The sequence below is a fragment of the Ambystoma mexicanum genome, chromosome 10 (genome assembly GCF_040938575.1).
Source record: "Ambystoma mexicanum isolate Mex_15411 chromosome 10, UKY_AmexF1_1, whole genome shotgun sequence".
Lineage (NCBI taxonomy): Eukaryota > Metazoa > Chordata > Amphibia > Caudata > Ambystomatidae > Ambystoma > Ambystoma mexicanum.
Window position 1 is genome coordinate 1,504,929,743 of NC_090932.1, and position 23,886 is coordinate 1,504,953,628.

Sequence of the window (23,886 nt, forward strand, 5' to 3'; positions counted from 1 at the left end):
TCCCAGCAGAAATGGCCTTGACCGCATACCAGGTTTGGAAAAGCATGTTTGTCTCAGCACTGCGAATCTAACACTTCAGCAAAATGTGTGCAGCCTTTCACTGCGGTGTGAAGTAAATATCCAACATGGCTCCGAGTGCTCCCAGAATGCATTGCGCGCCCGCGCCATTTTGAACCAAGCATAAATCAAGCATAACAAGGGGCCACCGCCCAGGGGGGAAAAATTAACTGGTCACACCATGAAAGATGGCCTTGCATGGAAATGCAGGAGTAAGCATGCACTAAATATACCATCGGCCCAGGAAACCTTGTATGTTATTACAAGATAGGGAAAAGCCCCAGGTAAACACATTTAGCAGGGATGCCCCCAAGCTGGGCCTCACCCAGGAATCCTGCTCTGAACACATGAGCCACACACCATGGGTTAGGGATGAGTGAGACAAAGATCAAGCTGCGCGTCACAGGCAGACCGAAGCAGCTAAACACTGGATGATGTAATGGGGGGGCGGCAAGCCAATCCTGAGGGCACTCGGGGCAGAGGGGAAGTGGACCTGAGCCAGAGAACCATTCACATGGCTATGACTGCTTGTCGGCAGGTGGTTATGGAATGGGAATCTGAGTGGCATTCCTGTGAGGACCAACCAAAACGGTAAGTTTCTATGTTCCTGGGAGGTGGTCAGCCTTCAGAGTATCCACCACGAGGTTTGCAAAGGCTGTTATCCAGCATTTACTGTGTGAATGTCTCCGTTCCCACCAGAAGCAGGGTGTCACGTGTTCCTTTCACAATGGTGCAAACCAATGGCAGAATAATAAAGTGCCGGTAGTCAGCAAACATTTTATTTTATTAATTGCAAAATGTTCCCAGGAGGGGTGAGAAACGATGTGGCGCCACATAGGGAGACGATGAGTTGGGATACTGTTGATCTGTTAGCTCCAATTGCGTTCTTCTAACATACGTTAGCTCTGAGGATATGACGTAGTTTAGCCAATGAGTTTCTTTGGAAACAGGGAAAATATGAAGATTTTGAGCTGCAACTGTTTCTAATGTCTTCACTATTGCATTTGCAAAATAAAAGTAATGCTCACTGTATGCCCAGATGTCAGCTCTCATCAATCAGTTCCAGTCCACTTTTGTTTGATTTGCGCTCGCCGAGCTGTAATAAACAGCGTTGTTTCTTGCCCATTGAGTGCTCCTTTTTTATCACGATTTATATATGGTGGGATTGGAGGACTCCGGATACAGGATCGTGAAATGTAGCTCAGAGCCAACAAAGTCAAAATCTTTAGTGAGGCTCACTGCCTCAGCAAATGCTTAAAACCTCCCCCCAAAACCAATGCTCACAAGGGCCCATTTGAATGTTATGACCCAATGTTATTTAATGGAGGTAAGCAAGAATGATGCACACTGGGCTCCCACAAGAGGAGCCCAAAAGAAGCCTTCAAAAGGCAAACCGGATGCATAAGAAGGAGTCTACCCATAGAGTTTCACTCACCACTTTAAATGATGGGAGACTGCAGAGGCGAGTAGTGACATCACAAGCATGGAAGGCTACAGTTTAGTTCTGAATGGAGCATGAGAGGCCTACAGATACGGAATCACGGACATGACACCCCTAAGTTAAGAGGATCCTCGATGGAAGCGGGGTGGGGATAGCACTGAAATCCGCCACTCCAAATAGCTTTGGGGGACCTCTGAAATGATTTACCAAAGAAAAGCAGTCAGAGCCACAACCTTGAAGAGCCTGCAGAATGAAGCCCTTGGCACATCAGCAAGGACTATTGTGGTTGTCAGCTGCATAGCCAAGGAAGACCCTGATCCCGGGAGACCAGACCACCAAGCACAACTGAATACAGAAGGACCGCTGAGATGTGCAAATGAAGAAACATCGGCTCAGTGGAATTTCATAAATTCACCTAGTCAAACGAACGTGCCCCGCCGCCGCCCCCACGTTGATGCAATAGTCCGCTTCATCAGTCCATCTGCTTTAGATGTAAACAGCTTCTCATAACTATTCAAAGCGGTTTCACCCCATACCTCAAGAAGCAACAGCTGTGGGTTTTCCTTTATCACTAGTCCAGAGAATGTGTATACCTTAACAAGACATTTCTGCCAGAATGTCTTGAATTTGAGGGCATTCCCAAATAACATCTCGCCCCCCACACCTAAGACATTCAGCTTGGTCAATGTGCCCCCACTTAGACGATGCTGTGAAGTATTTTAAGTTGGATCAACCGTATCCTAGCGGATATCCCAATTTCCGTTGAAGACGTCAAGGCCTCCACCAAGTCCTCAGATTCAAGTAGGCCCACATCCCTTTCCCATCGAGCCTTGAGGCAGATTAACTCCTTAGTGCCGAAGGCAGTGAGGACTTGGAAAAGAGTGGAGATAACCTTGGTGCATATGCACTCTGGGAGGAGATTAGCCTCAAGCGGGAAACAAGGTGGAATATCTTGGAGCTTCTGGAACTGAGCAAGTAAGGTGTGCAATAGCTGCATGTGGTGTGTGAAAAACCAGAGGGTGTTTCACTTCCTAAACCCCTGTGGATCCTTTACTCAGGTGGCCAGGGCACGGCCATTGCCTTTGGATCCAGACCCTGGGGGTGTACAAGTGCAGGAGTATTACCTGGGTGAGGGGATCTCGGGGAGTGAGGGAGGAACGCCCGCTGGCGAGACATGGTATCCCCTTTCCAAATATCCCTGTCCCATCCTATTTTATAGGATATTCCAACTTTGCAGACCCCCCCGATTCCCTTTCCTACACAAACACTGAGCCGAGGAAGAGGAAGTCTAAGGCTAAAAGGAGTACCACCCATGCAATACATTGGACATGTCCCAATAATAAGATCAATGAATATCAGAGGGCCAAAGACAGAATACGTGGTTCAAATGTTCAATGTTAATTCTAAATGCCTCCTAAAAGAGTGCATCTGCTGTAGAGGCTCAGGACCATGTGGGGGGGATTTTAGGGTTGCTTGTTTTCTTGCAAAAAACATCCTTACATTGTGTATTCCTTAAATCGCAATAAGACACAGACAATTAAATATGAGAAAACACAGTGGTTATATTGAACAATCATACATCATTGCTTTACATTAATCTTAGGCGATGGGACTGAATAGGTCCAGGGGTAAAAATCCAGTGTAAAAGAGTAGAAGTGTTAGTTAAGAATAGGGTAAAGGGGCCAAGAGGCCTTGGTGTAGGGGAGAAAAAGTGACATTTGAGGAAAGAAGGTCGAAGTGGTCATGCTGAGGTAAGAGCAAAAGCCTCGCAGTTCTTCGACAGTGGAAGGAAAGTGAAAGAAGACTGGAGCCCAACAGAGGGAAGCCTATGAAAATGAGCTTGAAGCTTGGGGAAGGGAACCCCCACAAATTGTGATTGGAAGGTTTGAGCCCAGAAGAGAGAAAACCTGTACTGAATTGTGGTAACCAGAAGGAAACTGCTTTTGTTGAACTGTATTACAAGCAAAAGGGTGACCTGGGCTGGAGTGAGAGAAAGCCGAGAGGTCCAGCGGATAAACTAGTGACTTTTCGTGGAAGGCCACTGCATCCTTGTGTCCGAAGCCAGAGTGTGTCAAGGTCCAAGGCCACCTTGCCCCGTGCTACAAAACGTGTGGAAGGGAGTTTACTCAGCCATACTGACATTTCTTTTGAACACTGATTTTCCTTGTTGCATTACACTTTCTCTTTACACATTTAGAAAGAGGACAGGAATTAGGTTTATTAGTATATGCCATTTTATTTTGACTAAGGACGGACTAGGACTGTATTTTCTTTTTGTTTAATGGTCGAGAATACTCCCATCTTAGTCATAGAGCAAGATAAGAGTTTTCCAACCCCTTTTAAACCATCAATAAAGGTTCTGAAACTTGTAGCTCTTGTGTCAGTGTCTACTTGTGATACCATGCCTCCCTCACAGGTGGTATCTCTCAGTCACCAGGCGGTCAAATGTGTTGTGCAGACCCGTGAAAGGGACCAGTGTATCCTCCTTCACCACCTCAGAGATGCAGCACGTTGCAACTCACCCATACCCTTAACCAACCAATCTTGTTGACCTCTGGCAGATGTGCATTACCCCAAAGGGGTTGGTTCAAGGTAGCCCTCCCTCTCCATCCTATGTGTCGATGTACCACTCTCCACACCGGAATTGTATGCTGTATCATGCACGGAAGCAACTTCAAACCCAGACCACTATACTTTTGTTTTTTTGGTTAGACATTTAGTGTGTTTAAACTTTTGCCAATCCCTTACATAAAAATCCAGCAGCAAGTGCCTTACTCGAATAAAATCATTTATACAAACATAAAAGTAACTTACTTCAAAAATCGAAAGAAACCTGAAAGAAAGAAAGACAAGAAAAAGGAAGACAGAGGCAATGGGTAAGTCAAAGCATAAATTTAGGGAAAAAGGGCCCAAAATCGAAGAAAATAATGGAAAAGAAAAGGAAGGGAAGGGGGAAGTGGGGTTTTTCTTTCGGCAAACTCTACTTATCTTTTCATAGTAGACTCCAAGTATTTTACAAGGGCAATGTTGAGTTTCACATCCGTCGCCCCCATACAAGACCTCCCACCAAGAAAATGAACAGGTGCATGGCCCTGGAAAAAAAGAGTGTATAATGCCCGGGGCTGCCTGGCGAAATGGTTGAAAATAGGGGGAAAGTGGGGGGGTTGATCCTTTTTTCCAATTGGGTTTATTTGCTTTGCTTCATTATCATTGGTTGTAATTCTCCTGGTGTTTCTTTGCGCCCTGCAATGTTACCCAATCGTGTTAAGTTCCTTCTGGTTTTGTTTTGTGTTCTGCTCTGACCCTGGTACCATTCTCGCTCTGTGGCGACTGCCAGTTGAGTGTTCTGCTGCACTATTTTCAAACCGTGACCTGCGACTGCTTGCTCATTGGTCAATTGAAGATCTGAAACCATATTTGGATAAACATCCTTGTATTACATACCGAAGAGCTACTAACCTTAAAAACCTGCTATGTCCCTCGCATTTTTCAGCTCAAAAACAAGCACAACAAGGCCAAACGCAATTTTGGCACATGTTTCTCCAAATAGTATAGTCTTTGTGTAGAGATGTCATCTCTACAAGGAAATTACCAATGTGGATTTTGCTCAGTCTGTGCCTATTCAGAAAACGCCAAAAACCATAGAACTCCCCAAGGGGAAGATTTATCTCAAATACTTTATCAACTGCAACACTAAGTTTGTAGTGTATGGCATCAAATGCGTCTGCCAGCAACTATACATAGGCAGCAAAATTTGCCATTTTAGGACAAGAATAATGGAACATATGAGAACCCTCAAAAACAGAGACAACAGATCCCCGCTTGCCAATCATTTCTTTCAGGAACATGCCGATGAAGATATCAAGCGCATTTTATTCTTTGGCATTGAACGAGTTGCTAAAATGCCTAAAGGAGGAAATAGGGAAAAGACATTGTGACAATGCGAAACAAAATGGATTTGCTTAACAGACAAACTCAGACAATGAGAGGTTTTGTTTTCTTTAATTGTACCACAATCTTGAGCAAAGCACGTTGCCTTTTTATCCTTTCTATACCCTCTTTAACTGTCTGTTACATCTGCCAAACTGTATTTGTTCAATATCCACATAATAAAACATTATCATTTTTGCACCTAAAGTGCATCGCATCTTTAGTTTAATCTGTCCTTTTCCCAACACACACCATATCTAGTATACGTGTCACAACATTATAATACAATTAGTCTGGCAATAGCAACGACTTCATAGTAAATTGAAAAACATTTACTTTTTCTTTTTCCTCCTTCCTTTTCCCCAATCCACAACCAGCAATTAGTAAACATTGCGCATATCCAATCATAAAGCAATCTTGCACATAAAAACCCAATATGAGCATGCAAACAAATCCAAGAAACAGACAGCCTGTCCTAAAATGGCGGCCGACGTGATGACGTCATCGCGTTGCGACCGCACGCATGACGTCATCACACCACTATATATAACACAGCCATTACGTATCTCTCATTGAACACAACCGCGGTTATCAAGCCCAGTTCCCTTACAGACTAATGATTGCTCAACAAGGTAAGATTCCTGAATTCATCCCATCTTTCTGCTTCTTTTAGATATTTGCTAGAAATATATCCAGCAGCCATATTCTACAGGCCTGTATCTTAACACTAATATTGCCCATATGGCCTTTCCCAATTTAGATACCTAAGGAGAATTTCATTTCCAATAAATCTGCATACTGAGGGAACAGCACTGTTCTCCAGCAATTGCCACACAATCAAGGCCATAAATGGATAATTTGAAATCCACTATTCATCTTTTGATCTGCATATTCACAAAGTAAACAACAAAAGCATTCAATATAAGTGAGTACCACGCTCCTACTTTTCTTTTCTTTCTTTTTTATACTTTTCATGCCTCTTCCCAATACCCTCTCTTGCCACATCATGTTGTTGACATAGTAACTCAAGTGAGAACGTGTTCACCTTGATGTCATTTACCTAATATGTTGAAGCAAAGGAAACTGAAGCAAAATAGCTCTGCTAAGCTTCATGCTTTAAGATGATACTTAATCAATCTATGATGCATTTTATTTACAGCTACGACTGGAAATGTTTGAAAAACCCTCCCGAGGAACCAAACTATACTATTTGGAGAAACACGTGTCGAAGGTGGAATTCAAAATACAATCACCATTCACAACGTAAATGACGTCAAGCCAATTTATTTGATAATATAGGGCACCAATTCAGGTGTTTTTCTGTCATCTCAATGCCTCCAATATTGGATCTTGCATTCTCGTTTGTTTTACCACCAAAACCTCAAATTGTGGTGGGCAGGTAAGGTAGCTGTAGTTTTCTGAAAAGAAGCAGAGATTTCCAGACCACTCTTGCGTAGAGGGAGAGAAGGCCTACTTCATTCCTAATTATCGCCATAGGCGCACACAAAGGAAGTCTCAGGAAATGTTTCCAGATTTAGCCCTGAAGGGCCTCCCATGTTTCGCAGGGTAGCCCTAGTCACGCCTCTGCTGCGTAGGTGAGCGATACCTTTTGGTTGTAGAACCTTATGAGGGGATTGAGTGTAAACTTACAGTACTTCCGTCCAATAACCAGGGCTTGTGCAGTCAAGTTTTTTGTTTTTTCCTTCAGGCTTTTAGCCCATGGGGCATCACAGAAACGAGCACTTATTTTTACTCCCAGATATATATATTTTTTTTATTTTTTTTTTTTGGTAGTAAAAAAAAAAAAGCAAGTTTAATTTACACCTTTACAAAAAGAGATTCTTTTCGTTGTCATTCCTCTAATTAAAAAACATTCCAAACATCTACATTTCATTGCTTGATTACTAATACATTTTAAAAACATATTTCATCATACAGAATACCAAAAATACTAAAACGACAATTTTATACATACATTTTGCTAAAATAAGCCAAATTATTCATCTCAACATCATTTCATGAAATCACCCCTACAAGAATATGAATTAGCAAGAAACCTTTCATCGGCCTCATAATAAACTTGACCTTGTTTTGTGCCCCAATAGTGGTTTACAGAGGGTATTAAACACCCACTATACAAAAGGGACCTTTTTGCTGGAAGCATGCACCATTTCGACATTCCAAATCATTCTCAATCACATTTATGAGTCTTACTGTTGCCAATATTATTGCGGTAGACTGGCCCCACATGCAACGTAACCAGGTAAAATTCTGTTCAAGCAGTGAGTTGGTCCCCAGAAATTTACCCAAAAAAAGAGCCTTTTTTGCTCGAAATAATCACAATACATAAACAGATGCTCAAGTGTTTCTGGCTGTTTCCAGCTGGAACAAAATCTACAGTAGTCCCAACAACACCCTACCTTGAACCCAGACCAGTTCTTAATACGAGACCCCGTGTAGATCAAATCCAGATGAAATCTCATAGGTCCGTCTGGCATTCCTGTCAGGAAAGCAGAGTATATAGGACAAACGAGGGACAAGGGCATGTCTAAATTTAGCATATGTGTGAAATGAAGAATAGCCTGCAATTAGGTCAGCATTGCGAGCCCAGGCCTTCCTATAATGCCTGGTTTTCGCTTTTCCTGGGGAATTGATAAGCTCCTGATGTGACATGTTCAATGAACTCAAAATGTTAGACATACAACCTTGAAATTGTACAATAGATGCAGGCTGGTCTGCTTGGAGAATTGCCCTAAAATCTTCATAGAGCGAGTTTGGCGGCGGCGAAAGCATTTTGCAATATGTATTAACCAGTCGCCAGGTGTATTTCTCCGCCAAGGGATATAAACCTAATTCATGAAGCAGGATTGCATTTGGCAAATAGCCAGTCAACCCCAGGACTTTTTTCCAGGCACTACCCTGCAAAATGTTCAAAGTGGGGCCCATGTCCAACAAACAGACATCTAAACTATATAGAATGGTTGACTCTACTTTCATGGTGTAAAGGTATAGCAAAGGCATAAGAGAATACCTACAGTATTTTATAAAGATTATTTTCATTTGCGCAGTCAAGATATTCATCTTGGCTGACAGAATACCACGTCATTTTGCGATGGACATATTGTTTGAAATATGATAACCCAAATAGGTGATCTCATTCATAAACGCTATAATTTTAAGGCTAATTACATATTTAAACCTTGTAGGTTTCTTAGTTGTTGTGAAACTTATGATATGCGATTTAGATGAATTGATAGTCAAATTATTGCGCAAACAATATTCATTAAAAATATTTAATTTGTTCTGCAACCCAAAGGGTACCTTGTCAAACAATATGATATCGTCAGCGAACGCCAGCCAATTCAGACGTAGTTTGCCAAGATTAACAGGGAAGACATTTGCTCCCTCCCAGATGTTTTCAATGTGCGCCAGATAGAGATTGAACAGTACAGCAGCCAAATTGCAGCCCTGTTTCACACCGATTTCTGTCAAGATGTTGTCAGACAGTAGTCCCTCGGGATTGATACGGACCCTGTAAGAAGTCTTCAGGTGTAGGGCTGCAATAGTTCCAACTAACTTTGGTGAAATTCCATAAGACAGCATCTTCTGCCAAAGTCGAGTGCGCAGGACACTGTCAAAGGCTGCTGATAAATCTAAAGATGCCATATAGATTGGACCATTAGCTTTGGTACGGGAAGCTGACAGTAAGTGTCCGAGAATTTGTGCATTAAGCTGGGTTCCCATAGCTTTCCGAAAGCCTACCTGTGCTTTGGAGAGAATACCTTCGGAAGTTATATATTTCTCCAGTTCCCACAATACCAGTCGAGCAAATATTTTAGCCGCCGTATCTATAAGGGCAATTGGCCGGATCGTTCAAGGCTCCCTTTTTATGAATAGGGATCACAATTGCGGAGAGCCACGAATCTGGAATAACGCTTGAATGGTATATTCTTTGATAACGGGGCAATAGGTATCGAGCCCAAAAATGTGGGTCATCCTTATACACAGAGGGAGGCAAGCCATCTGGCCCTGCACTCCCAGATATTTTATGCGTTGATCTATAAGTCGTTGTTGCGGATGTATTTTTTTGCATTTTATTTTTTGCATTTTATTAGCGCTTATATAGCGCTTTTATACAAAGCGCTGCACAAACATTTTAAACAACAGTACAAAAATATAAGAAGATTAGGAAGGTTCAAATGATCAGTACTGAAAGCATACAGTCATGGACAGTGGAGAAGATGATTTTTCAAGGAGACCCGAAAAAGAGAATAGACAGTGATAGATCGAAGAAATAGGGGAAGAGTCTTCAAGTGAAGAGGAGCAAGAAGCTGGAAAAAACGAAAGCGAGCGAGCACAGGGTCGACGAGGAACAGTCAACTTAAAAAGACAGGAGGAACAAAGAGATCGAGAAGTTTTAAAAGGACAGGAGAGCACCAAGATAGTCTGGAGGAGATTTAAAGACTAAGCAAAGAAAATGGAATTTAAGTTGAGAGTGAAAAGGTAACCATCCAGGAGATGCAAATGATGCTGAAATAGAATCGCGATAGGAGAGAAGACAGAGTAAACAAACAGAAGAGTGGTATATAGATTTGAAAGGCCAGACGAGATGAAGGGAGACCAAAGAGCGTAACAGAACAATAGAAAAGTCGAGAAAAAATGAGAGAAGAAATAAGCAGTTTAGTAGCATGGAAGGTAAGAAAAGTGCGAACTTTGCGAATGTTATACAGATGAAAACGACAAGACCGGGATGTGAGAGAAATATGATGGGCGAGATAAAGATTAGAATCCAAATAAAGACCAAGATTTCACGCAGTAAGAGAAATAGAAAGGGTAGAGGGTGGAAAAGAAATAGATGGTGGAGGAGAAAAAGAGTTGGCAGGGAAAAATAGAACCTCAGCTTTCCCTGCGTTCAAGGTAAGAAAGTGCAATGACACCCACGATTTAATGGCGGAAAGACAAGTAGAGAGTGTGTGGTGAATTTCAGGTGTGAAGGAAGAGAAGGATAGAAAAAGTTGTGTGTCATCAGCATAGAAGTGATGAGATTCCAATGGAAGTGACCCAAAACTGAACTTTGGGGAACAACGTGCTTGAGGGAGAGATGTGAAGAAGTTTTCCCACCCCACGAAACAGAAAAAGATCTGTTGAAAGATAAGAGGAGAACCAAGAATGAACAGAAGCCAAAAGAGGAGAGAGAATCAAGAAGTAAACGGTGATCAACAGTGTCGAAAGCAGCTGATAACTCAAGAAGAATAAGAAGAGTGTTTAGAGTGGCAAGCAGACAGAAGGGAGGTAGGCACACACATTAACATGGTCTCGGTGAGTTTTATAGGAGGTAGAGTTTTCTTTGGAGGCCGATTGGTGTGAGATCTAGCAACACCAAGTCATCTGCATACAGTAGCCACCCCCCGGCTGTACCATTTATTTTTGGGGAAAAAGTGTGGCCCTGGCCTAGTACTTGTTTCAAATCTACAATGAAGAACTTGAATGAGGCTAGAGCCATCGGGCAGCCCTGCTTCAAGCCTTTCGATGTAGGTGTACTTTTAGTTAGTGTACCGGCTTCATCAAATCTGATTTTCATGAAAGTACCCGTATATAGGTCTTTTATCGCTGCTAGCAGGTCCTTTGCGCACCCTTTTTCCCCCTCCAATTTAGCCCAAAGGGTTTCTCGGTTTGTGCTATCAAAAGCATGTTTCAAGTCGATGCAGGATTAATATATTTTGCTGGGCCCCTTATTTGCCCTCATTTTCAGCAGGTTAACTAGAAATAGGTTTAAGTGGCAGCCTATTTCTTTAACGAAACACGTCTGGCTGCAGTCGTAACATCCTGTTAATGTGGTCCAGTCATTCAGACGTTTCAGTAAAAGGGAGGCACATACTTTCCCCAAGACATCTAATAGTGCAATGGGTCGGTATTTTTCCAGATCTTTTCTGTCTCCCTTTTTGAAAATCGTCACCACCACAGCGGTTTTCCATGACTTTGGCACTTGATCTCTTGTTAGAATTCTTTGAAACAAGACCGCACAAAGGTCAGCCCAGGGCCAAGGGAACGTGATCTACTAATCTTTATTTTGGCTAAGATTTCCTCTTTGTCGAGCTCGATGTTCCATTTCTGTCTTGGCATGAGTGAAGGAGCTTTCTCATGTTGATTGTGAGATAAATATAGCTTCCTAAAGTAAGTCATCAGGGTGCTTTCCACTATCAGATTTAGCTGGCGAAAGATGTTGGGTGAGCTTTCCTCATTGATGATCTGCTGCAGGGTCCTAATGTGGTTCTTAACCAAGGCTCTGAGCATTCTTTCAGTGTTGTTTTGGTGCATTATGACTGCGTGAAATCAGCCAATTTTGTATTTTTGTTTTCGTCTTTTAATCAGGGCATACCGGTCCACCAGCGGAGAGGCTCTGAGTTTCCTAAGGTCTTTCTGTAGTAGGCCCTTCTGTGTGGCCCCCTCTTTTTCATAGGAAAGTACGGTTTTGAAGTGCGGCTTGCTGTTTTTAGCAGATTGCTCTCTAAACATCACAAGAACAGAATCGTATTCCACCCCCGCCGCATGTCTTGACTGCCATGCCAAGAGGTGTTCTGTCAGGCGTGTAATCACTTCAGGTTTCAGTGTTTGCCGTCCTCCTTCAACTTCCACCTTTTGCAGCCAGTGTAATTTTCTTGTTTTTTCAAGCCCTTTTGATTAGAATGATCAAATTATGATCACTGTGTACAGTGGGGGGTACACTCAGTTGTAGTATCAGGTGAGTAGGATCGAAGTTTTCTTCATTTCGCGCCATATATTGTCGTATAAGGCAACAAAGGAGATCAGAAGGGTGGGTCAGCCTGATTCTATCATCTACCTCCTGAAGAGTGTGGTGCATTACAGCATTTCTGGTAAGATTTCCTACCTCAGCTGAAGATTCAGCCCTAACCTCGGCGTGACCATCTGGTTCATTAGTGATAGAATATGTATCAATACAATTTGTTAAATCAGTGGGTGAGCCCGGATCGGACACATTGCAGTTTTGTTGCATAGCACCCACACCAGCCGTGACTCTATCCGGCCCCTTCTCCATGGCACTCTGAAAAGGATTATTATCCATGACCATATCGGCAAATTCGATGATGCTAATGTCAGTTAAGTCTTTAGATCTGATCGCCACATTTTGTCCATTCATAACAGAGTGGTCCAGCATTGCAATTCCTGCTACCGGAACCACTGCTTTAAGTTCTGTGCTAGATCCAATAGCTTTTACACAGTAACGATCCATAAAGCGTCAGCCAGAAATTGGGGAAAATGGAGGCTTTTGACTGGGGGGTTTTGAGGCCAGCATTAATTTTTTTTTCGCAGAATGTGGCAGCATTGGCTGTTTCACCTTCCGTTTACCTTTTGCCTCAGTTTCCGCACCGGCATCTGCTTGAAATTGTTGATATCTAGGATTCTGCACACCATCGGTAGATATTCTAACATCCACGTTAATTGGCCAAGGTTGGTGATTTTCACATGGTGTAATAGAAGGCTTAACAAGAATAGGTAATTGAACGGGCTCCATTGCCACCAAATTACTGTAACTCGCAATGCATTCTGCTGGAGCAGTTAGTTCCATAGGTTCTTCGTTGGTAAGTTAGCTTCTAAGCCCCGCTCTCATCCCGGTACCAGTATTTATTGCCAACCGGTTAGAGAAAGCTATTGGAGTGTATCTGGAGCCTAGATCAAAAGGGAGAAAACTCCCCCGCAGTCTCTAGGCAATCCCTTCGTTTTTACTAAAAAGAATTGTAAGTGTCTGACACCACTTACGGTGTAGCTGGTATGTAGCTGGAGCCTAGATCAAAGGGTGAGAAGCTCCCCATAGTCTCTAGGTACTCTCCAATGTATTTCCAAAAGCCTGACACTGTGGCAAAGTGCAATGTAGCAAGCAGTCTTACCATGTAAGGGGAGGTGAAGGATGTACCTTCAATAGTTCCGGAGTAGCCAGGAGTCAAGAGGTCCTCAGGCAGCAGAACACAAAACATTCTGCGATACTCCGCCGAGGCTCGGCATACAGCTGGTTTTAAATGCTCCTTCTCAATGCACTGTAAACAGTAACAGACTCTGGTCTATTGTGTAGGACGCAGCTTTCACAAACACTCTGCGATACTTCGTAAATTCATTACCTACCTTTGATTTAATATATTACCCACACTGGAAAATACGGGGAGGTGGAAAAAGATCCCCCGTGAAAAATAATGTGTCATATGTGTGGAAGTGAAATCGAGACAGCCCGTCATGTATTAACTCAGTGCCCAAAGATGTCTAATTATTATGATAAGGGTTACACTCAGTTTCTGGTAAACTCGCAACAGAGAGAAGGAGATCAATTCTGGAGTACCATATGGGTGTGAATCCGTTGCAATTATGGCTGCTGTGTTTTATATTTGGAAATGTATTAATTGTATATCTGACCTTTCCTGATCCTTGTGTTTCTACGAAGTCTGTGTATATGTAACAAATTAAAGTTTTATAAGATTTTATAACGAATGTTGACAAGTATTTAGCAATTAATTTTAACTAGAGGTTATATCTTGTATCGATATTCTATCTTGTATATTGTTTTCTAACATCTATATTTTAGATTTCTCTTATAATGTGTACTAATAAATGTGTCGAAGGTTTATTTTAACCAACAATGCACAATACACATTTGTTTTACAAATCTGGGACAGCAGACATGAAATTCATAAGTAAGGAGACTTGGTAGTGTTTTCGAAAACACGACTACCAGCACACTATTCTGCACAAGCAGCAGAATTAGTGGCATTCATAAAGGCACTCAACATGTCAGAAGATCATGATGTAAACATCTTTTCTGATTCAGCATACATGACATCCACCGCACATTTGGGTCTAGCAAGGTGGGAAACGAGAGGATTCAGGAGAAGTGATGCTACACCAGTACAACACGCAGCACTTTTTGGGTGAATTATTGGAAATGTTGCCACACCCAGTAGAACTGGCAATAATAAAGTGCAAGGCATATACAGGAGGGCAAGATTTTATTTCACCGGGTAACGAAAAAGGAGACAAAACAGCGAAAGAAGCAGCATATCTGCCAGAAGGAACACACGTGCTGTTCCCCTGGCAAGGAGGAAACAATACCACCCGTAGCATTGATGAAAACAACTAATGGAAAAGAAGCACTGCAAGGAAGCTTTAATGCAACCCCAATAGTTCAGATAATAGAATTACATGGGGAAGCACCAAACGATGAAAAAAGAGCTATGGAAGAAAAGAGGATGCTCTCTGTCTCCAACCGATTTAATTTGGTGGCATGACAGCACAGGCAAAGTGGTAATGCCAAAAAAGTTGTTGAATGTGGCACTGGAACAGCTTCACTACCCAGCCCACGTGCCAAAAGAGCATGTGGCTGCATGGATTAGTGAGGACTGGTTTGTGCCTAATTTATACGAGTATGTGTCTGAATTTGTGCATAATAGTATGGATTTGTCAGAAAATGATGCCACGTCACACTTTGAGTGGTACGGGGATCATTACCGTGGCCGGAGGGGCCCTTCCGGCACTTATATGCAAGCCCTCCTATAGATATATGCTTACTGTGGTGTGTTCGTTTTCACGTTGGCTTGAGGCTGGTGCTTGTGCCAATAATGATGCTGCTCAGCAGTGAAGTACATGGTTAGCGAGGTGTTCCCGAGGTGGAGGATCCCAAATTAAATTCGCTCGAACAATGGTCAGCATTTTCGCAAATTATTTGATTAAGGAAATAACTGCCATTCTGGGCATATGGCATACATTATGCACAGTTTACTGGCTGCAAGCAAACGGTTTTGCTGAAAGAATGAATGGGTTACTAAAACAGCTCTTGGCTAAGCTAACACAAATGCTCAGCAAGTCTTGGTTGCATTGCTTGCCCCTTGCACTCTGCTTTACGCAATTTGCCTGGAGATTACCATTTGAATCATCATGAAATTGTTACTGGTCGGAGAATGCATGCACCTATCTCTCCAACATGTACAATTTCTGACGCAAATACCTCGTCTGATATATTGGGAGAGGAATTTCAGAAGTACCTCACAGAACTGACAGAATCGCTTACGTATATATCCCAGCAGATGAAGCAAACAGTTAGGACTGAGCAAGCTGGCGAGCAGGGACGGCACTTTCCGCAAGCAGCACCTCTTTACCCTGGGGACCGAGTATTTGTAAAAAATAACAGCAGGAAGTGGAAAGAGAGCAGATTCTCTGGTCCATACACCATTGTCTACGCAACTGCAATGGCAGTTACAATAGAAGGACGCCGAGGATGGGCTCATCACACCAATGTGCGCAGGGACAAGAGGACTGCCTCCCCCGGAGAAGAGGGGCAGAGCGCAACGTGATGGAAAGTATACATCAACTTTCATTGACTTTCTTTTGAGCAATAAGGTCCTATAGACGACAAACAAGTGAGGATGGAGAAAGCAATGTGCAGAACAATGTTCTTATAAAGAGATGGCAAAAGATATATGCCTTTTGGAGTGTGATAATATTGATATGCATTAGTATTGGACTGATATTAGTATTATGCTTTTTATTTAAAGAAAAGGGTGATTTACATGCAAAAGCGGGTGTGAAAAGGGGGAAAAAGAAATATGGTAAATGAGGAATTTCATCATGACACTGAACAAGGGCAGGGTACATCATCATGGAACGTCTGGTACGATGAAACGTTGCGGAAGGGAAGAGAAAGAACAAATGGCACATGTTACGTTTGTTCCCTCACCCCACACGTAACAGGGGCACCAAAGCTTTTCCTACCTCAGGCTATACCATATGAGGAGGCAGGGTGCTTAATGCACCTTTCCCTCTGTAAGACTAGGGGTCTTTTTCAAGGAACAAGTGTCACTGTCCAGTGGGTGGATGAAGGAGAGGAGGCGTACGCAGATAATTATGTGCAAATGGACAGCATGGCAAAAAACAAAGAATCAAAAAAGATGATAGTAGAATATATAAGAAAAGGCTCTAAAAGGAGGGGGACAGATAATAAGTGAACACAACTGACTGCAGTGTATAGACAAAGAAGGGCACAACATTCCTTTGTGTAATACAAGACCGTTAATGAGAATAGAAGGAGCAGTGTGGTATGGTGGCCAATGGGAGGGGGAAATAATGCAATGTCGTGCTGAAGGTCTGGTGGGGTTCGAACAAAACGTGGTGTCTAAGATAAATGATAGCTGCAAGGCAGTCTTGGGAAAATACGTACATGCTTTGACCTGCATAAGTGAAACTAATCAACCAGTTTACATAGAGAGCTTTACATGATTTCCCTTTGTGTTTCAGTTCCAGTGGGTTCATCCATTTGGGAGTGAACTCTGGCTATGCCAAGGTGATGAGGAGTGCAGCGCTGATGCAGGGGACAGCAGTTATTATGGATTTGTGGTGGGCATGTGGATTGAAGGCCTTCCCCCAGCTTCATCTGGATTGGAGTGGGGTTCATGCAATCGTTACACTGCACAGCCCTGCCCTGGTGGTGCCGCGAAACAGCAGCAACATGGAGCTCTTGTTAAAAGAGAAGCCAGCCGTGGCGAAGGAAAATGTGGTGCAACAAAACCAGGAGAAAACACTGCTGAATAGAAAGAGAAGATATAACAATTATTGGTCTGAAGAAAAAGTGCTGAAAATATGGCCGCAATCCCGGATGAGTTCTCCAAGGCTGCCTCTTTTTTAACGTCTCTATTGCTTCCGGGTGTGCAGGCTTCAGCCAATGGGAAATGGCTTCAGTTGACGCGGTAGGAGTTGCTACAGCTGGCCAACTCAACAGCAAAAGGCCTATGTCATGACCCTTGCCCCTGGCCCTCACTGGCAAGTCAGCCTTCTAGCTAGGGCCAGGTCAAAGGCCTTAAAACCTCATCCAAGACTCTCTTGAAGTCAGTCCTGGCGCCTTTCCATCATGAAAACCAACATTAGAATGGGACTATTTACTTGGGACTATTTAACTTGGTGGGGGGGGGGGGTTCAGCCAACATGGAGGCACACACATAGCTCAGTTACAAGGAACTGAGCTATGCGGTCTAGTCTTTTGGGTGTTGCAGGCCTGGGACTACTTTTCAGTTCTTTGATGCCAGCTTACCTGAAACAAAGGACCTGCAGAGAGAGAAAGAACACTACGAAACTTACCTGGAACAGTATCCTGTCTTCAATCCATCGCTGACTTCAGTTCCATTCACCTGAAGGTACGAACTCTATCATCTGGCACCGCAGGCATCCTGGAATACCATAACCTGGAAAGGGGAGAAAGAAAGACAGCACTAGTAAGCGTTTACTCACGTTTCCTCCCGAATGAAGAAAGCCACACAATTCTTACTTGGGTGGTCATCTCCTGGTCAGTATCATTGCTGGAACATTACGGCGCTCGGCGAGGAACATCGCAACCTGCAAGGAGAGAAAAGACACAGGTTAGCAATATAAAAGGCGAAACAGCGCATCAAGCATTACTCACCGGACAGCATCGCGCACACTGCGCTTTCGCCTAACGGCCCATGCTCATCTTCAAACTGCATGACAACACCAAAATACCTTTCCATACTTAAAAGGAAAGAAGCAAGACATTATTATTCGAACTAAGAGGAACATAAAAACTGCATATAAAGACTGTAAAGCAGCAAACCTACGGAGTCGCAGCAGGCCTGGATTCCCACAGGGGGGCTTGCACCAGTGAAGTAACTTGGTTGCTGCTCGCCCCCCACATCTACGTGCCCCTGCCACGAGGAGCAGGACGGAGAATCCACCTTTTACAATATTAAGGCGTAACAGAACGCAAAGCCTCAATAATATTATCCACCTGGGTGTCATGGAGACTTCAGAGACTGACCAGTTAGTTCAGTTGTTGGGACAATTACACGCTGAAGTACATTCAGCCAGGCAAGAAACCAACACTCTTAAGAGGGATTTGATTGTTACTAAGGATCGTACCGACGAAATAAGTAGACAATTGCTCCAATCAAAGGCAGGACAGACCCCATTGCCTGGTAACATTCCGCCAGCACCTGTACCAACTTCTTCCACCAATCCACTACAAATAACCCTTCCTGGGGCAGTTCCTTTAGCTCCACCTGAACGATTTACAGGGGGCCCCAAGAAGTACGCAACGTTCATGAACCAGTGTCGTCTCCATTTCCTTTGCAGACCTGGGGCTTTTCCGAACGACCAAGCGCTGGTTGCTTTTGTCTAGTCGTATCTGAGTGGCAGTGCTGCGGATTGGTCGGTACCATTGGTAAGTCAGGATAACCCGTTGTTACATGACTTTGGGGGTTTTATAGATGGCAATGGAAAAACTCTGCTCGTCATACCCAAGGCCAAGCAATAGACAACGAACTTTTGTCACTCCGTCAAGGAAGTCAAGACTTGCTTACATATATAGCAACATTTAACAGACTAGTCATTGAAGCTGGGTGGCCTGAGGAAAAAAGGACCACACTATTTCATCGGGGTCTACGAGGGGAACTAAAGGATGTCCTTGCTCAAGTGGTTAACCCACCTAAAGACTGTGGAGAATTCATCAATCTTGTGGTGCAATTAGATCACAGTGGCAGTATGTCCAAGTGAAGAGCCGCAGAGGGGTAGGTGGGAGGGTTCGCATGTGAATCCATGCCAGACCCATGCTGGAGAACAACAGTTAGAGGTAAGTAACTTGTTCCTTCTCCAGCATGGGGTCTGGCATGGATTCACATGCTCATGAATAAAAGAATACATAGCAGTATACACATGCACAACCACGGGAGGTGGCAACAGGCTCATCATTAAGCAATACAACAATTCAACATTAAGCATCTCTTACCTCCTCACCAGGCTCACCTTAAGCGAACAGGTTGCGCAGCACTGCTTGGCCGACCCTGGACTCCTCCCTGGAGTCCCGATCGACGCAGTAGAATTTTGTGAAGGTGTGCGTCGGCCTCCATGTAGCAGCCCTGCAGATGTCCAGCAGGGGCACACCAGACAGGAACGCCGTGGTAGCAGCGATCGCTCTGGTCGAATGGACTTTCGGACGGCCGGGCAGCGGTCGGTTTGCCAACCGGTGACAATGCATGATGCAGCCGGAGAGCCATCTGGAAATGGAAGTCTTCGATACAGCCTTCCCTTGATTCACAGACCCAAAGTTCACAAACAGTTGTGACGTCTTCCGAAAACTCTTCGTGCGGTCCACGTAGAACTTCAGTGCTCTAGCTACATCCAGCGAGTGCAAAGTCCTCTCGGCCAGCGTCGAAGGCGACGGGAGGAAAACTGGTAACACCAAGGGCTCGTTGAGGTGGAAGTCCGACGGCACCTTGGGCATGAAGGAGGGGTGCGTCCTTAGCACCACCCTCGTGTCATGAAAAGTCAAGTATGGAGGCTTGCAAGATAGGGCCTGAATCTCTCCCACTCGTCGTGCAGAGGTGATGGCCACGAGGAACGCAGTCTTCCATGACAGGAACTTCAAAGGCGCCGAATGCATAGGCTCGAATGGGGCTCCCATGAGCCTGGTCAGCACCACATTAAGCTCCCACGCCGGGGCAGGAGCCTTCACCGGCGGGAATGATCGGAATAGTCCCTTCATAAATTCCTTCACCAGGCGATGAGATCACAAGGACGCCAGTCCCGTAGTCCTGGTATATCGGGAGATGGCAGCCAGATGTATTTTTATGGAGGCGTGAGCCAGACCAGCTTTGCCCAGCGACAGTAGGTACGGCAGCACATGAGGGGCCGTAATCCGCAGAGGGTTAATCTTCTGTGCACGGCACCAGACAGAGAACCTCTTCCATTTATGACCGTAACACTTGAGAGTTGAGGACACCCTGGCCTTTGCAAGAATCTCTCTGCAATCAGCCGCGATATCGTACCCTCCAAACTCTAGTGCTGCAGGAGCCAGGCCTGCAAGTTCAGCGACTGTGGGTCGTGATGGAGAATGGTGAGAAGATCCGCGTCCGCCGGCAGTGTGACTGGCGGGGACGTTGACAAGTCCAGAAGGTCCGGGAACCAGATCTGCCTCGGCCACGCAGGTGCGACGAGGATCATCCTGCACCCGGACTTCTTGAGCTGGTTGATGAGACAGGGCAGCAACAGCAATGGAGGGAACGCGTACGGAAACAGGTCATCCCAAGGGAACGAGAAAGCATTGCCCATGCTCCTCGGCTGTGGGAACCTGCTGGCGAACCTCTGGCACTTGGAGTTCGTCGCCGTCGCAAACAGGTCGATCTGGGGTTTGCCCCATCGTTGGAAGAGTCGATCGACTTAATCCTGGCGCAGTTCCCACTCGTGGCACGAGCGCAGCTCCCTGCTGAGTGAGTCGGCGATGGTGTTTTTTATTCCTGCCAGGTGGAAGGGAACCAGAAACATCCCCTGGGCGACGGCCCAGTGCCACAGATCCTGGGCCTCCTTGGATAGGGCTGGGGATCTGGTGCCCCCCTGCTTCCGTATGTAGAACATCGTGGTGGTGTGGTCTGAAGATCCTCACCACTTTGTCCTTGAGGGACGGGAGGAACGACTTGAGCGCCCAGAACACTGCTCGGAGCTCCAAGATGTTGATGTGAAGACACCTCTCCTCCGGGAGCCAAAGGCCTCTTGCGTGGAGATCTCCGGTGTGCGACCGCCAACCCTCCAGAGAGGCGTCCGTAGTCACTGTCTCTTGAAACGCCAGGGTTTGAAAGTCCATGCCCGTCGTGAGGTGAGCCCAGGTGCCCCACCAGAGGATCACCCGACGGAACTCCTTGTCGAGGGGGATCCTGTCCTCGAAGCAACCCCTCGCCTGAAACCAGCGGGCGTCAGGAACTCCTGTAGCGGACGCATCCGAAGTCTGCACAGGGGCACAAGGTAGATGCATGAGGACATCATCCCGAGAAGGGACTTGATAGACCTCACCCTGGCCACGTCTGTGGCTAACAGGCGCAGCACCTTGCCCAGGATGGTCTTGGTCCTCTCCTTTGAAGGGGAGGCCAATTGCTCCACAGTATCGAGCTTCGCCCCCAAAAACAGAGCTACTTGCCATGGAACCTGGTGGGATTTGGGGTAGTTGATGGCGAACCCCAGCTCCGTGAGCAACCGGACGGTCCTCGCCGTATGATCTACGGCGAGTTCCCTTGACCTTGCCCGGATTAGCCAGTCGTTCAGGTAGGGGTAGACGTGGATCCCCTGCAGGCGCAGCCGCGCAGCCACCGGGTCCAGGCACTTGGTGAAAACCCTGGGTGCCGACTTTAATCCGAACGGTAGGGCTCTGAATTGGTAGTGGCGTCCCTGAACCACGAACCCGAGGAACTTCCTGTGCTTTTTTAGAATGGGGATGTGGAAGTAAGCATCCTCCAGGTCCAACGACGATAGGAAGTCGCCTTCCTCCAGCTGTCCCAGCACGTGCTGGAGGGTGACCATCCTGAATTTCTGCGCCTTGATGCATTTGTTTAACCGACGCAGGTCCAGGATGGGGCGCCAACCGCCGATCTTCTTTCTGACGAGAAAGTACCTTGAGCACACTCCGGAGCCCCGGAGCCTCCTGGGGACGAGCTCGATGGCACCTTTTTTTAGCATTGCCTTTACTTCCAACAGCAGTTGGGGGACGTGATTCTCCTTCCTGGCCACTGGAGGAATGAGAGGGCACTTCTTTTGGAATTCCAGCGAGTGTCCGTTGGCCAGGGTGTCCAACACCCAACCGTCGGTGTAGATGGACTCCCACACGCTGACGAACTTCGTCAGCCGGCCTCCCACCGGGGTGCTTCGGTGGGGGCACGACACGGCCGGGTCAGCCTTGTTTGGAGGAGGCCTTGCCACCTTGGCCTCCTTGACGACGACAGCGGGATCCCCCTTGCTTGCCGCGACCTCTGTAGGCCTCCTGGGAAGAGGAGCGGGTCGCCTGGAGGTAAGCGGAGGAGCCACCGCTCGATCCTTTGGAGGCACCCTGCCTGCCCCCGGGGCTCCGAAAAGGGCCGTCACTGCTGAAGCACCCCAAGGGCCCGGGCCGTCTCCGAATCGGTCTTGATGGCCTGTAGAGACTCCTCCACCGCCTTACCAAAGAGGTTGTTGCCGTCGAACGGCATGTCCAAACCATGGTCTGGACGTCCTGGCGAAAGTCTGTCGCCTTGAGCCATCCCCGTCGGAGGCAAACTCTGTTGCCCAGTTGGCGAAATCCGGTATTGCCGATGTCCGTCGCCACCGTTTTGGCGGGATCCGACACCACCTTGCCCTCCTGCAGAATTTCTAGGGCCTCCGCCCTTCTGTCATCAGGCAGGACATCTAGCAGGGGAGCCATTTTGAACCAGAGCTCCCTGTCATAGCGGGCCACGATCGCTAAGGCATTGGCCACCTTAATCGTCGTTGCCGCCGACGAGATGACTCGTCGTCCCATAGAGTCCAACTTCTTGCCCTCGCTGTCCGGCAGGGAAGTGGAAGTTGAAGCCGCCGTGCCCGCTGCCTTCTTCTTAGCCGCTGCCGAGATGACCGAGTCCGGCGCGGGCTGGGTCCTGAGGCACAAGGGGGAGGCATCAGGGACTCGGTACTTCTTCTCGTACCTGTCCCTCTTGGCGGGTGTCGTGGCAGGGTTCTTGAGGACTGCAAGGCCCTCGTCCCAGATGTCGTTGAGTAAAGGCACCGCGAGGGCCGTCTTTCTCTTAGCCTCTCGTCGTTGGTACAGAAACCCCTCCTTTTTCTGTTCTTCAGGGCAGAGCTGGAAGAACTTGGCTGCCCTGGTTATCATGGCGTGGAAAGAGCCAACCTCGTCGGCTGGGGATGCCCGCGGGGGGGGGGGTGATGACGGGATGTCTGCTGCGTCATCGCCACCGTCGTCGTCCGCCCCCATCGCCTTATCTGTCGCCGTATCCTCTCCCGGCGAGGGGGATGAGGGGTCCACCGGTCTCGCAGGCACGAAGGGCGGAGCGGGGTGGACTCTCCCCCGCTTGTTCGGAGGGCTTCCCGACGAGCCTGGTTCTGTCTCCTCCGTCGGGGTGCATGGTAATCTCGTCCTTATCTCGGTACATAAGGATTGGATTGCCAACAAAATGGCTGCCGAGCTATCCTGGGGCTCGGGCAATGGCTGCGACGGACGGTATAGCCGCTCCATTGGGCCCTGTTCGTCGTCGCTCTCTTCGATCACGTCAGCAGGGACCGCCCCCTGGGATCGAACCTTCTCGAACCTCTCGTTGAGGTTTCTGAACCTCTCGTTGAGGCCTATGGACCTTTCGTTGAGGCCCTCCTCGGTCTCTACCAGTTCCTCCTCAGAGGCTGATTCCGAGTCTGTAATGGCCACCGCCCCCCCCCCTCTTTTTCAGCCGGGGGCTTCACAGGGGTCTTAGCGACGGGCTGGAAAGAGGATTCCCTCTGAGGTGGCAGGGATACTCTGGGCCCAGAGGCCGTTTCCATTGCCGTAGTCTCAGCCGGCTCCGCCAGGGGCACAGCAACCACTTCGGTAGAGGCCTTAGCTGGGTGGATCAAAGCCCTCACCACCTTAGGTGCATCCTGGGCCTTTGCCTTGGGGGGAGGATCAG

The 23,886-nt window shown here is 46.4% G+C and overlaps 1 protein-coding gene across 3 annotated transcripts in view; it reads right to left on the reverse strand.

Moving 5' to 3' along the window:
- Positions 1 to 23,886, reverse strand: part of MPHOSPH9 (M-phase phosphoprotein 9) — a 1,008,430-nt gene that overhangs the window by 464,168 nt on the left and 520,376 nt on the right. The window lies entirely within an intron of this gene.